We start from the raw sequence: 15389 nt of genomic DNA, 5'->3' as shown, positions 1-15389 counted from the left end.
AACACTATGAAAAGAAATAGAAGAAACTATATACACAGCTACAGACTTAGCTTTATATACAAATGTCTCCGTTATTTGAGAACACAGGTATAGTAATTTGAAACACAAAACATTAAAATAAGTCTACTAAACTTAGTGGATATTCTATATTCAAGTAATGACTATCTCTATTGACTCTGTTGAATGCTACAGTGGGTTGTTTTCATGCCATAGTTTAAAGTTCATTCAAGATACACACTATCGCTTAGAATGTCATATTCCCACTACCTGTTATCTAAATAAATATATACAATGTAATCAGGCATTGTGTTATAGAATCTGTTCTGTTCCCAGTATTTAGTTCATCTGATGAGTTTGAATATTGTCTCAAATATTGCTTATTCTAGGAATATACACTACTGACCAATGATATCCGCAACCAATAGTGCAGATAGTACCGCTGACAGAAAATTTTCCCAGTCCACGTGGATTCTAAGTTAAGTAAGACTCCATGATTTTCTTCCATTAAGAGGGACGTTCCAAAAGTAGGTTTCGTCATTGTTTTTGAAAGGGTAGGTAACACAAACAAACGCCATTTGAAATCACACCAGCATGCTGGTTCTACTACGGTCGGGATGACAGTGGAAGAGGAATGACCCATGCGCAGAGTGCCGAAGAAGAGAAAGTATGAGCAATCCTGCGTGCCAACGTTATTGGAGGACACGTCATGATGGCAAACCGATGAGTACTGACAGCATGGTTGTCAATGAAAGCGAGTGCTGTTATCCAGCATGAATGGGCACAAGTTGCTCTAATCTGTCAATGCCTACAGATCGAGTATCGTGAAGAGGTCATGTCTCGTCAGATGGTTGGTCCCTGGTGTTGCATTTCAGAGAATAAAGGAAAAGTGTTGAGGATCAACTTCGAAGTAAGCGACCCCCCACATCCGAAAATAACAGGGTATAGATTGCAGAGTACACGTGCATTAAAGTGCCACACACGTTTAGGCTCATCACATGCTCCATGATGTGTTGGATTACCGGAAGATATTTTGGGTGCAGAGAAAAATGACCCTGGATCGCAACAGTATAGGGACACACACATCCTCTATCACTTGATGTGATACACGTGAGACGGAAATAAGTTCCTGTTCAGTATAATCACAGACTATGAAAGATGGATGCTCCAATTTACCCCAGTATCCAAGGCCACCTCAATAATGGGTAAGTATTACAGTTCACCGGTGAGGAAAAAAATTCGAAGAATCAGCAGCTACAGAGAAGTTCATGGCCTCCGTGTTCTGCGAAGCACAAGGTGTAACTCTCCTTGATATCCTCCAGCAAGGGACCGTCAATGTGGTATGTTACTGGGGCACCATCACGAAGCTCAGTTCGGCCATTCGAGGAAGGAGACCAACGCTATCGAGCGATGGGATTGTGCTCTTAGAAAACAACACAAAAGCACATGCAGCGAGATTCATACAGAATGAGATTCATCCTTTAGGATGGAAGAGCCTGGTCCACCTCGCTTACCGATCCAATGTTGGGCAACTATAATTTCACTTGTCTCCTGAACTGAAAGCCAAACACTCGATATGTCACTTCCGAATAGTGCTGAGGTGGAGCTGGACTGGCTATGGGACAATATCTTGCATTCCAGGGTACTGAATTTTACTATAGTGGTACCTTGAAACCGATTCCAAACTACGACAAATACCTCATCATCGCCGGCTGTTATGTCGGAAAACAGTGCAAGGTGTATAGCTTATGAAACAGCAGTGTATTTGTATTTGAAAATTACAAAGGTTAATTTTAGATCGTCCATGATATTTGCTCAAATAATACAAGATATTCTACTCAACATGTTTGTTGGTTAGCTGCATAAATGCGGATGAATTTGTAAAATTTTCTGGATGAAATTTCGATATAAAAATTTCTTTAGTTTGAAGTTCATGAACAGATGTTCTCCACTACTACACGTAAAATCTGATTCAGTGACAGAAAGTATACAGCATGTTTACCATCAGTGAGTGTATATTCTCCCAGAACTCCTTTGATAACACTAGTTAACAAATTTAAACTTTCTTTCTGCATCTGGTTTGTAAATGGGTGGATTTACCTTATTTTAGGGTGCTGAATACACTGGTAAAATCAGTTTTTCACTCTGACGTCACTTTTCCTAGACACACAACAGAATAAAAAATGATAACAATTAAGTAAAAAAAAAATACATCTCAGAATGTTTGAAATCAATACTACACTCCTGGAAATTGATATAAGAACACCGTGAATTCATTGTCCCAGGAAGGGGAAACTTTATTGACACATTCCTGGAGTCAGATACATCACATGATCACACTGACAGAACCACAGGCACATAGACACAGGCAACAGAGCACGCACAATGTCGGCACTAGTACAGTGTATATCCACCTTTCGCAGCAATGCAGGCTGCTATTCTCCCATGGAGACGATCATAGTGATGCTGGATGTAGTCCTGTGGAACGGCTTGCCATGCCATTTCCACCTGGCGCCTCAGTTGGACCAGCGTTCGTGCTGGACGTGCAGACCGCGTGAGACGACGCTTCATCCAGTCCCAAACATGCTCAATGGGGGACAGATCCGGAGATCTTGCTGGCCAGGGTTGTTGACTTACACCTTCTAGAGCACGTTGGGTGGCACGGGATACATGCGGACGTGCATTGTCCTGTTGGAACAGCAAGTTCCCTTGCCGGTCTAGGAATGGTAGAACAATGGGTTCGATGACGGTTTGGATGTACCGTGCACTATTCAGTGTCCCCTCGACGACCACCAGTGGTGTACGGCCAGTGTAGGAGATCGCTCCCCACACCATGATGCCGGGTGTTGGCCCTGTGTGCCTCGGTCGTATGCAGTCCTGATTGTGGCGCTCACCTGCACGGCGCCAAACACGCATACGACCATCATTGGCACCAAGGCAGAAGTGACTCTCATCGCTGAAGACGACACGTCTCCATTCGTCCTTCCATTCACGCCTGTCGCGACACCACTGGAGGCGGGCTGCACGATGTTGGGGCGTGAGCGGAAGACGGCCTAACGGTGTGCGGCACCGTAGCCCAGCTTCATCGAGACGGTTGCGAATGGTCCTCGCCGATACCCCAGGAGCAACAGTGTCCCTAATTTGCTGGGAAGTGGCGGTGCGGTCCCCTACGGCACTGCGTAGGATCCTACGGTCTTGGCGTGCATTCGTGCGTCGCTGCGGTCCGGTCCCAGGTCGACGGGCACGTGCACCTTCCGCCAACCACTGGCGACAACATCGATGTACTGTGGAGACCTCACGCCCCACGTGTTGAGCAATTCGGCGGTACGTCCACCCGGCCTCCCGCATGCCCACTATACGCCCTCGCTCAAAGTCCGTCAACTGCACATACGGTTCACGTCCACGCTGTCGCGGCATGCTACCAGTGTTAAAGACTGCGATGGAGCTCCGTATGCCACGGCAAACTGGCTGACACTGACGGCGGCGGTGCACAAATGCTGCGCAGCTAGCGCCATTCGACGGCCAACACCGCGGTTCCTGGTGTGTCCGCTGTGCCGTGCGTGTGATCATTGCTTGTACAGCCCTCTCGCAGTGTCCGGAGCAAGTATGGTGGGTCTGACACACCGGTGTCAATGTGTTCTTTTTTCCATTTCCAGGAGTGTATTTTGTATGTATATATGGACATGATGCCAATAAAAGGTCCACATTAGTTCAGGAGATAATTTCAGCTTTAATCGTCTCTGGTTTTTGAAAAATGCGACGACGGATCTCTTCTTTTGTTTGCCGTTTCATCACTCTCCTAACAAGACTCCATCATCGAAGTGTTCTATTGGCCTTGGTAACGGTGTTCCATGATGAGAATGTCTTGGTGAAAGCGTTCATCATGCTCATCGCTTACGGCTCCAAAATTTTCCGCGAAGAAATCGAGGTGAGAACGTGAACAGTGAATTTTAAGTGACATTCTACACCCCATGTTCTTACTGTTGTCCAACAGATCATTCACAATGGTAAGATAGTGTTTGTCTTTTCTGTTACCCAAAACGCCCTTCACAATTACTTTGAAAGGAGACCAAGCGGCTAATTGAATATCTGGAATCAAAGGTGGGACCTTCCAGCAATTTTCTTGTTAATGCTCCGACAAATATACCCTCTTTCAACTTTCTTTCCCTTGATTTGGGAATTTTTCTTTTACGTAATTGAAGGCCTCACCTTCTTTATCCAGAGCTTTTACAAAGTTATAGATACCGCCCAACTCCATAGGAAGGGCAGGGAAAATGTTTGTATCGGGCTTAACCAATGGGGTATTGTTCAGACTTACGTTTCCAAGAATATATTACTTCCTTATAGGCCATACCTTGCCTGTATGGTGGTTCTTGGTGTCACGGCTGTCTCAAAGGTACAAAAAGCAGCTGTATTTTGTGAGTTCAGCCTGTAAACCTGTAAGGATTGCAACAACTCTTAAATCACATCAAATCTGCCAATCATGATCCATATATTTGATTGCCTCTAGCAGCAAAGCCATGGTTTCATAAGTTTCATTCATGTCTACTGCGTAAGCCAAACATACCGATGGAAATGCATTGCCATTTTGCAGTAGTACTGCTTTCAAGCTGGTTTTACTGGAGTCATTAATAGTCGCCACCCCTGTGGATTATGTCATACACCTAGCTATATCATCAGACCATTGACATCTCTACATACATACATTGAATTCTGCATATCAAAATACTGAGCGAAGGAAGCACCTCTTCATCTGAAATAGGAAATTTTAGTCCCTTGTTGCAGTGTCGACCCCAAGAATTCAGCTTGCTGTTTCGAAAGTTTTAGATCACGAAATAAATCGTTAATTTTTTTTTTTAGATTAAAGAGCTGTGGCGAAGTGTTGTGGTGTTGAGGGCAGTACTCTTCGATATGTTCAATACTTTCTGACTCACTTGACATGGTGTCTGGTTCCGTGGCTTTCAAGTTACAGACAGGAACAGGCAACCCCTCATCAGAGGGCACCGGCAGATGCACTGAAGATATATTTTGATACCATATTTTGTGTCTAGTTTTGCTTGAATGTCCCGAAATGTTCGTAAGACAGAAATAACAGTCTAAATAATGGTCGTCAGGCTCACACCACAGCATCAGAACAGTGGATGGCATGGCTCGGCATTTTCCTTCTAACCACTCGGTTAAGCATGTAGTACAGGCTATGCAGGCAATATGAGGTGCAAAACTTTTATCTTAATCACCAAAAGGACAATCGAAATACAATGTATTTGCCCTTTTAATCAAATCAGTGATTGATTTTCTTTTGGCTTTTGGAGTGAATTTCCCTCTTACATAACAAAAGTTGTCGGGTGGTCTGGACAGCAACGAGATTTACTAGTTGCCATTTTCCTTAGAGTAAGTTTTAAACTCAAAAAGTTTGCACTATCTTTCACAGGAAACACTCACTGAGGATCTCTTTCACACCACTGGATTACCACACCAACCATTTACTGACGGTTTGTAGATCTTCTACCTCTTCTCTGCAAATAAAAAATCAAAACAGAAGAACACCAAAAAGCGAAATACTGAATACGAAAAATAAAAAACCTTTAAAAACTCAAAATTAGTGCGTGCTAGAAGGTTTCGAAAGGTATATTCGGAGTGTACATATCAAAATACATGCTAGTTTAAGTATCTCATCACAGATGCCAAATGGCTGTTGAATAGTGTAATTAGAGTTGTGGTAGAAGGTTTTTTGGTATGTAATTCGACATATTTTCAAAAAATATCGTAAAGTAGCTCTAGGTCTTTGAAGTCGCCACGAGCTGAATACGGAGGACCCATGGTATCGACAGATACCATTGCAATAGTTTGGTTATTAGATAGCGTGCATTAGTGATTGACAACATTTGTTTGATGGCTTTGTCTTCTGACACCTCATACTGGTTTTTAATGAGTGTCGCACTTGTCTCCACATGTCGCGAAAATAAGAGGAAAGATTTGTCATTCTCGAACATTTTGGCACTCTGTAATATCCCCATGTGTGATGTGCATACCAAATAAAAAGTATCTTGACAAGCATTGAAAATACAAACACACCAAGAATCGGACTGCCTACTTCACATGTGGAACAGTATTTTATTCTGTATTTTGTCGTGATGGGTCACTTTTCCAATATGATTCTGTGAATTAAGTAACTTAACTTTCTTCAACCAATGCTCAGCGACCTGTAAAAATTCCCTATTTCACAAAAGTCTAATAACTGTTATCTGTAATTGCTGTCTTTTGTCGAAAACATTTGCAACCTAATGATTGATACACAAGTTCTAATTCAGGTAGACCTTGATGTAGCAGACATCTGCTTCTACAATGACCATTCCACAAAAATATGCTATTCTAAAATCATATTTCTATAAGAATAAGAACAAACTTGCTGGACCAGCATGAAGCAGTTTACATATATCGAGATAACTTAAAGCTGGGTGATCAGAGTAAATTATAACATAATTGCAGTAAATATAGTAATCAATTTTTTAAAAGCCTGCACTACATTGATAGTCTCCAACTCAGTGGCAGAATAGGTTCACCATATTCAGACAGTTACGGCTAGTAAAATTTATTAAATAAATGTCACTTTTACCATTATCATCAAGAAAACTGAAGGATACATTCCCCCAAACTCGAGAAAGCAGCGTTAGGGCAACGGAGGGTAATGTAAATTTCAGAATTCATCAGAATGTGATTTATTGCATCAAAATTCTCCTGGCAATTCCTTTACAAACTCCACAACACATTTTTTTTTAAATAAACTTAATTGCACTTTACTGTTTGGAAGATGATCAGGCACAAAACATCTAAAAAATGAATGTAATCCTAGGAATACTTTGAACTGTATTTTGATTTTTGAAATCAGAAAATTCTTGGTTGCACTAATCTTATATGGTACTGGAGTTATACCTGTCGAATTAATCAGTTGGTCCAGATATTTGACTTCATCTCTTTCAAAGTTTGACTTTTGAGGTTGGCAGCGAATTCTTCATTTTAAAACTTCTGTAATGTACTCTTTAATAAAACAAAACGTTTTTTCCCAAGGAGGAGTGGCTAAAACAAGTCATCTACATGTAAGTTTACTTTCACGAATAGATCAGGCACTAACACAATGGCTATTGCACTGACAAAGCTGCCTAAACTTACATACAGTCCAATAGGTAACACTCAAAGCTGAAGGCTTCTTCCTGCATTCCTGAAATTGCGAACGCTCCATATGTTCTAGTGTCTTCTAAGGAGTGCATGTGCCAGTACAATTTTCTCATATCAGAACTTGTAAGGAGTTTAGTAGCATGAAATTTTTGTCATTATTTGTCTAAATATCCCAATCTAGTGCCAACTGGAGCAATGATTTTAGTAATTGCCTGTGCTTCTTGTAGAAGGCACAAATTGCCACCAGCCTGGCTACTGCTAATAAATAATTACAATAACGTGACGGTGATGGTTCTATAATTTTCCATTTTAACATCTGTTGCACCAATTTCGCAAACACCTTTCTTTTTGTCCTTGTGATGGAGTAATAGTTTTGGCAGTAAATTGTATGTGAAATTACCTTCTGATGATATTGGTACTTGGCTTTCTATTAACAATTTTAATGTATTATTATTATTATTTAGTTAATTAAAATTATTTATTATTATTAATGAATATTATTTATGTGTGGTTTTATTTTAATTATTGGTTTAGTTATTCGTTTTAGTTGGTTTATCTTAGTTACTTATTTCCTTTTATCTTTACTCTCCTGAAGATCTGGCAAATATAAATATTTCGTTTTCAATACCACAAGAGAGTAAGATATGTTTTCAGCAGCTGCGATCTCGCGGGAATTCCTCGCCATTATCTGCTCCACATGAAATCACTAAAACCTTTACTCGCTGCACAGATTGTTTGGCTCAACTGTGCTCTTTGTTGGTTGATGAGGCTGGATGATAGGTCTAACAATTTAACAAATTAAAGTTTATTAATTCGGATATAATTCTGGCCCTGGAAAGTTCAAGTTCGCACTATCGTTCCAAACTACGTCTCGTAAAATCTGTACCGTGATAATTAACTGATTTCAGTATGGAGATCTACACACCTTTAATACTTGATGTTAGTTATTTGATTGTATTTGGTGCAAAAACTATTTGAACGTTTACTATATACCGTAATGGCGTTTCACAATAATACAATCTCTCCCCTCCTCTCATACGTCCGATCTCTGCATTTCATTCACAAAGAGTCTTTAAAATAAAGTCTTTGGTTCGGTAAGACACGGAGATGCGTTCATAGCACCGGACGTCCTATTCTCGCAGTCGGTGTATGCCGTTCACCATAATATCAATTCGTCGCACCATCAGTACTCCTTTAGAAATTCTATGGGAAAGATGCTTTCGACTGTCAATCCATACACAACAAGGAACTGTCTAACAATGGCTCTATTTCCTACAATTACCTCATGTCATAACCTTTCAGTGAGTGCTTCAACAAGTTTGCAGTTTTGTACCAGGTAGCTAGATACCGTCAGAACTTTATTAATATTGTGATTCTTCGTTTCTCTAGGCGTATTTTATGACGAAATAAATCTCGCGTGAACAGCCTGGTATGAGTGTGCGTAGGGCACAATATTTTGGCAATCGATCACGTTGCCATCATACGGTGCGCTGATGTACTGACCGGCGGTTACAAGGAAGGGCAAATTCGGAAGGCTCTACTTCCTACATCTGCAGCACCGACGGAAACTGAGGATGAACCTCAGGAGGAGGCTGCGTTGGCTGTTATTCCGTTTTGTGGGGCCTTATCTGGAAAAAGTGGACGCATTTTACGTAAACACCAAGTGAAAACCATCTTCCGTCCTCCAAGCAAAACCAAGAGCCTTCTTGGTAGTGTCAAGGGCAACCTTGGTCTACGTAAATCAGGGGTTTATCAGATACCCTGCCAATGCGGTAGTGTATACATAGGGAAGACCATTCGCACCATTGAGGACCGATACCGAGAACATCAACGGCACACTAGACTGCAACAGCCCAGGAAGTCGGCAATCGCTGAGCATTGCCTGTCGGAACTCCACAGCATGGATTATGACCAAAGCAAAGTCCTGACACAGACTTCCAAATACTGAGACTGTGTCATCAAAGAAGCCATAGAGATCAGAGTAAGGGAGCCACAACTAAATTGTGACAGCGGTAACATCCTTAGCAAGGCGTGGGAACCCGCGATCACCCGGATTAAGAAGAAAAAGGATATGTCCCAGAGTGTACCGACTTCGGGGGAGGAGGGAAGAATAACGAGAGCGGTGCCGGCAGACCCTCCTGAACCAGAAGACCAGGGACGCAGCGCCCAGATGCCGGGAGAACGGACTCTGTACGTGGACCGCGCGCGGGGCGCGGACCGCACCGACTCATAGGAAGCGCCTGAGGGAGGAGCGGGAGGGGGATTGTCCGATATATACACGGCGCCGGCCCACCGTCGGTCAGTACATCAGCGCACCTGATGATGGCAACGTGGTCGATTGCCGAAATATTGTGTCCTATGCACACTCATACCAGGTTGTTCACCTGATATTTATTTCTTCATTACCATTATTAAACAGACTCACGACATCACATTTACAAGAGCATATGAGTAATAACGGCTATAGTCGAAGTTTTTCCCGCAGTAGCATTAATATTGGCTGAAATATATTTCTACATTGATTATGGCATTTATAATGGTCAGTACCTAGCTCATCAGTACTGTCTATGCCTTCAGTTTATCTTATCAGGTTCAGTGATGTGTGCTCTCTGTCTCCACTACATCCCATAGCCGTCATTGGAGGTCTAATGCCGCTGGTTCTAGTGTTGTGAATGAGTCATAGGTGCACAGAATTCTTCAGTCACCTCAATAACATTCACAGTTGGATTTTGCATTTTCTAGCTTTTGTCAACAGTGTGGTTTCGTACTCGGCCACTTCGCTGCAGTGTGTCATCTAGATGTAACTGACGGTGGTTTCCTGTGTCGGAAGTCCACGAATTATTATTGTTTTGATTCCATTGACCTACTCAGTTACTATAGTACCTCATGTGATACATATTAGCTGCTGGTCTTCTCGTGCTAGAATTCAGTCGACCACGGTTTGCATGCTGACTACTATGCAATGATGGTTCCGCTGGCTGCCTTACAAAGTTAATGCTGCAGCATTTTGATCTCCAGTGATTGTGGAACTGTGTGCGTTGTAGAGTGGTCTGAGCCATTCCACCATTTTTAATTCGTAACACATCTCTGTACAAACAGGTTCTTTCCAATTTCAGATTTTATATAAATACTTTTCGAAATATATCACTACTGTCAATTGGCTCAGACGGCTTCATCCCAATATATGGTTTCATTTAAATTCTTTCAGAAATATTTTCAAAAACTGTGTTCTCTACTGTGGAATGGATTCAGGTTGAACACTTATTTGCAGATTCTTTCCTGTACGCAGTTTTACAAATACTTCGACAGGAACGCTTCCTTGAAACGGTCCATAGGTTTGGCAGCATTCGGCTGTTTCAGTTGCCCAAACTGTGACTTCCCCTAGGATGTAGCCGGTAGTGAAATGTATTTTCTGTTGTTGTGACGAAGATCTCGGTTAATTCCCTCAACAGATTTAATTAACACAACAAGATGAATATTTCAATTAACCCCCCATAAGAAAAATGGATAATTAAGAACAGGTGCCACCCCCCACCCCCCTTCACACACACCGTGTGACATACGGTTTTCTGAGAGACTAGAATGATATATTTCATCTCTATGCATTGCATCATATAGTTTTGGACTGTTTTAATCACCACTTGCCCTAGTAATAGAAGCTGTCGTGTGATATACCATATGACTGAACATGTCTCATTTCTCTGCCACCTAAAAATCCCTGTCGCGTACTGTTAATCGGAGAAGTAACGCTGTCACACCACTTGCCCTAGTAATAGAAGCTGTCGTGTCATATACCATATGACTGACCATGTCTCATTTCTCTGCCACCTAAAAATCCCTGTCGTGTACTGTTAATCGGAGAAGTAACGCTGTCACACAAATCAGGAAGATCTCTCCTTAGCTTTGATTTGATTGAACTCCAATTTAACTGGTTCCTCTCTGATAACGCGTTGGTAACAGAGTGTTGTGTAATGAGATGTAGTTAAGAATCTAACTAACGTTGATCTGAATGTGAAACACTTTCCCTCTGTACGGATCTTTAATTCGACTTCCTGTTCAGCAATGAAGTTGTACGCCTTTTCACTTTCCTTCTGAATAGATTCTTTAAAACAAGTTAGTTTGTTAATATTCGTATTGCCGCGGGAATGCCCTAGTATGAAGTCTCCATTTCCTAAATTTCTGTTGTGGGGGCATCCTGTTGCGATTACAATTCAGTCAGCTTAGATGACATGTTATCTTGTTGTTGCCTCTAAGATATAATGACGTAATTCGGTCTTGGGCAGAGCTATCTGATAGAATAATTTCTTGGCTCTCAGCTTGCGACTCTATCTCGCATAACGTAGCGTCGTTATATTCTACACCCGCATCAGTGAATTCGCTAGTAGCGGCGTATGGATCCATATCAAAATGTTTTTCAGGTTCCATTTGTATAGGTTTTCTCATACTTACCGTAAGAAAGACTGAAACTGACTGAGTAAATTATTTTAGTTTAATAACAGCACACAAATAATAATAATAATAATAATAACAGCAATAATAACTCAGAATGTGAACTTTTCAGGAAGAAAACATACTGTCTTGAAACAGTGCAACAGCACCATGGCATGTTGTGCAAATGTAGACAAAGTCAGAAACCGTGTGCAGATTTGAAAACAGCGGCTACCTAGGCAGTGAAACTAAATACTTTTCGTTTCAATGTCCAAAGGACGCCGGCCAAGCTAGCAACAGAAACACAGCAGAGCTTCATGGAGCGGTAGCACACCATGTAGGAGCGGCCCCGCTGACAAACATAGAACGCGGGAAACTATGGTAATCGAGCCTCGAGTGCAGTGCTGAAGATTAGGTGGACAGGTCACGTAACTAATCGAGAGGTGTAGAATACAATGGGTAGAAAAGAAATATGGGCCACAACCTGAGTAAAAGGCTTGATCGGATGATAGGACACATTGTGAGACATCAAGAGACCACCAGTTTAGTACTGGAAGGAACTGTGGGGTGTTAAAATTTGTAGAGAGAGACAAAGAGATGAATACAATAAGCAGAATCGGAAGGATGTAGGTTGCAGTAGTTATTCGGAGATGAAGAGGCTTGCACAGGACAGAGTCACATGAATAGCTGCATCAAACCAGTATTCGGACTGAAGACCACAACAACTGTATACCAAGATTAATTAAAATTTAGTTTTTACCATCCTTCCAGTGTTGAATTTTTGATAGTCAGCAGTGTAGACAGATATATATACACAATTGCATGTTGGTGTTACAACAAGGAACCCTTTTTATATGATGGAACTTTTTATGCAACACGAGAGAGGAGGTCATGAGGCGAGTGAAACGTTTATTACTTGCCTTTCCATACATGAACTGGAAAGTAAAGCCATTCAGTTTATACAACATTGTATAAGTAGATGCTGTTTCCAAATACCATGGGCGAATGTTACAGAAAGGACGGAATATTTTACTGATAACCAGACATATAGAAACCTCACACCTAAGGGAGGTACCTGGAGTGTAGATTCAGTTATAGAGTGTAACGCATGTTTCTTTTACCTTACATGTCGACGTGGAATATAATGAGACACCCTTACAAAGACAAATGAAAAACTGTTGTAAAAGTGTTAAACAAAACACCTGTTTCGTGTACAGTGGCCCTTACTTTTTTATGCGTTTCCTTCCCTATTCCCAGCTTCTCCCTCTCCCTGTCCGTCCTTTGTGTGTGTGTGTGTGTGTGTGTGTGTGTGTGTGTGTGTGTGTGTGTGTGTGTGTGTGTGTGTTTGTGTGTAGTGCATGTCTCTTTCTGTAAGTAAAGAGAGCATAGAGAGTACACTGGTCGGCGACAGTTATAGCAGAAAGAAATGGCGGTCCACTGCAGGAAACCTGTTTGGTACACGCAGTATGAAATAAGATACCAGTCTCTCTGCCGGACTCATAAGGTGGTGACTTCCAGAATAATGTAATTACTGTCTACCAATAATCTGTTGACCATCTCTCTCATCTCGTGCAGGCTCTGCAAATTATATGGCTGCATAGCTATTATGTGAATCCCCGCGTACAAGGAACAATAACGACTCAAAAAAAGTCAAGAGTTGTGAGTCGTCATGTAAAACTGTAGTTGCTGATATATCCGCCACAAAGCTAGACAACAACCTCGTACGGTAACAAGACGAATGAGAATAATGTGCTAAACGTTAGCAATGGAAGCGTGAATTTGAGTATGAATATCGCTAGATGGACGACATATCAATTCAGCGCTAGCGGTATAGCCTGAAGATCACAGTCAAGACGTGGAATGCATATCACTAATAAAAGCTCAATACATTTTTTTTCATTAATAGAGCCATTTTTGTAAATATTTTAGGGGGAAAGGAGAACAGAAGCCGAATGACTCAGTAGAGAAGACGATTAGAAAGATCAGAAACTACTGAGATAAGAAAATTTATATGTATGAAAGTGATTATACAAGTCCACAGACTTAACTGCTGCTCCAACCTGCTCGGAGCCTCTAGTCATTGAAGACTACGAGGCGTTGTTTTCCTGTGTGCCACTAACTTGTTATCCAGTAGTTGATTAGTCTGATAGCTGCTTTATACATATTCCATTTACACGATAAATGTCATTATGTGAAATGTATTAGCAGAACATACAAAAAACACACATATATTTTAAAAACTGAAAGGATTTTTTTTCTGTGGTCACATGCTGGCCATTTACAGGCTTTCCCGGTAAAAGAGCAAGTTATTTCTATTGAAGAAGTCCTTTGTTACACAGAAGGTGTTGTTAAAGACGTACATCCTTGATCTACGTCTGAAAACACCTATGTTCTTTGTCAGACATTTATTTCCATTTACTATTAAAAACAGCCTTGATCACGATTTATTTATTATGGTGACCACAGTAGTGGTCGAAACCGGTCACCTTAATAAATAAATCGTGATAAAGGCTGTTTTTAATAGTAAATATTTGTAACACATTGATCACTGTCACTCCCATAATGTATTCAAAAGTAATTAATTTATTTCTATGGATACGTGTTCTCTCCCTGCTCCAAAGTTATATTAATTAAATAGCAATGTAGAAAATTTTTCCTTCTAGTGGTTCAGTACTTTTACACATTCAGTATTTAGTGTTTTTTTCTGTTGATGTTTCTTTGCTTTCCATGACAGGAAATGCTTGTATCATCTGTAAGCAAGACTAATTCTGCCTCTTCATTCAAATGTTATGTTGCTGCATAAATTCGTAGTACTTTTGTTCTCCGTTTTGATATTCCGGGTTTTGTGAATTAATTATGGATTGTCATTTCCATTTGTAGCTCACTGTTGTTATTTGAGTTTACATATTCTCATTCTGTCATTTTGAGCCAGTGAGCGGAGCTGTGGGTGGTAGACAATCGAGTGGCAATTGGAGACATCGATATATTTCCGACGTATCCTATTTGATTTGAGTAGAGCGGTGAGAGAAGCTGAAACATCCAGAAACATTTGAGCCTTGTATGGGAATAATATCATTAGTCAGAGCACGGCGAGAAAATGGTTTTGTCTTTTTAAGGAGGATCTTTTTGTGATTAGTGGCTTTCCACCTTCATTAAAACCGTCGGGGTTCGATGAAAACTCACCTCAGTGTACTCGAGAGATGGCATATGCAATGAACTGTGGTCATTCCACCCTCGTGGGATATTCGCATGGAATGGGAAAAGTTCATAAATTGGTTGTACAGGTGCGGCATGCTTTAAGACAAGAATCAGCGGATGAACCTATGTGCACCTCTGCTAGACTCGTGAAGAATACCGATTCCCATCCTGTATCGTTATTGGTGACGGTGAATGGTGTCTTTATGTGAACAGTAGGAAGAAAAAGGAGTGGTTTAGCCCCAACAAAGCAGCAACAACCTGTTTAAAGACCTGCGCTCATTCACATATCATAATGTTATGCATCTGGTGGAACAACGACGGTGGAGTATACTACGAATTGCTTTCCCGAGTTGTAGCCATCACTGCTGACCTTTATTGCAAACAACTGGGGAGTCCTGCAGACGTAATCCAAAAACAACCACCATGAAGACTGCGTGAAGTCGTGACACTCCTTGATGAAGCCGTTCGCATTCTACTAGAATGACAAAAAACACTGTATGAGAGCTCTGTTGGGAAGTCATTCAGCACCCACCTTACTCACCAGATGTTACGCCCTCAGTTTTTCACTTTTTCCTCTCTCTATCGAGCAA

The sequence above is a fragment of the Schistocerca piceifrons genome, chromosome 8 (assembly GCF_021461385.2).
Source record: "Schistocerca piceifrons isolate TAMUIC-IGC-003096 chromosome 8, iqSchPice1.1, whole genome shotgun sequence".
NCBI lineage: Eukaryota > Metazoa > Arthropoda > Insecta > Orthoptera > Acrididae > Schistocerca > Schistocerca piceifrons.
Note: the sequence above shows the minus strand (reverse complement) of the source record.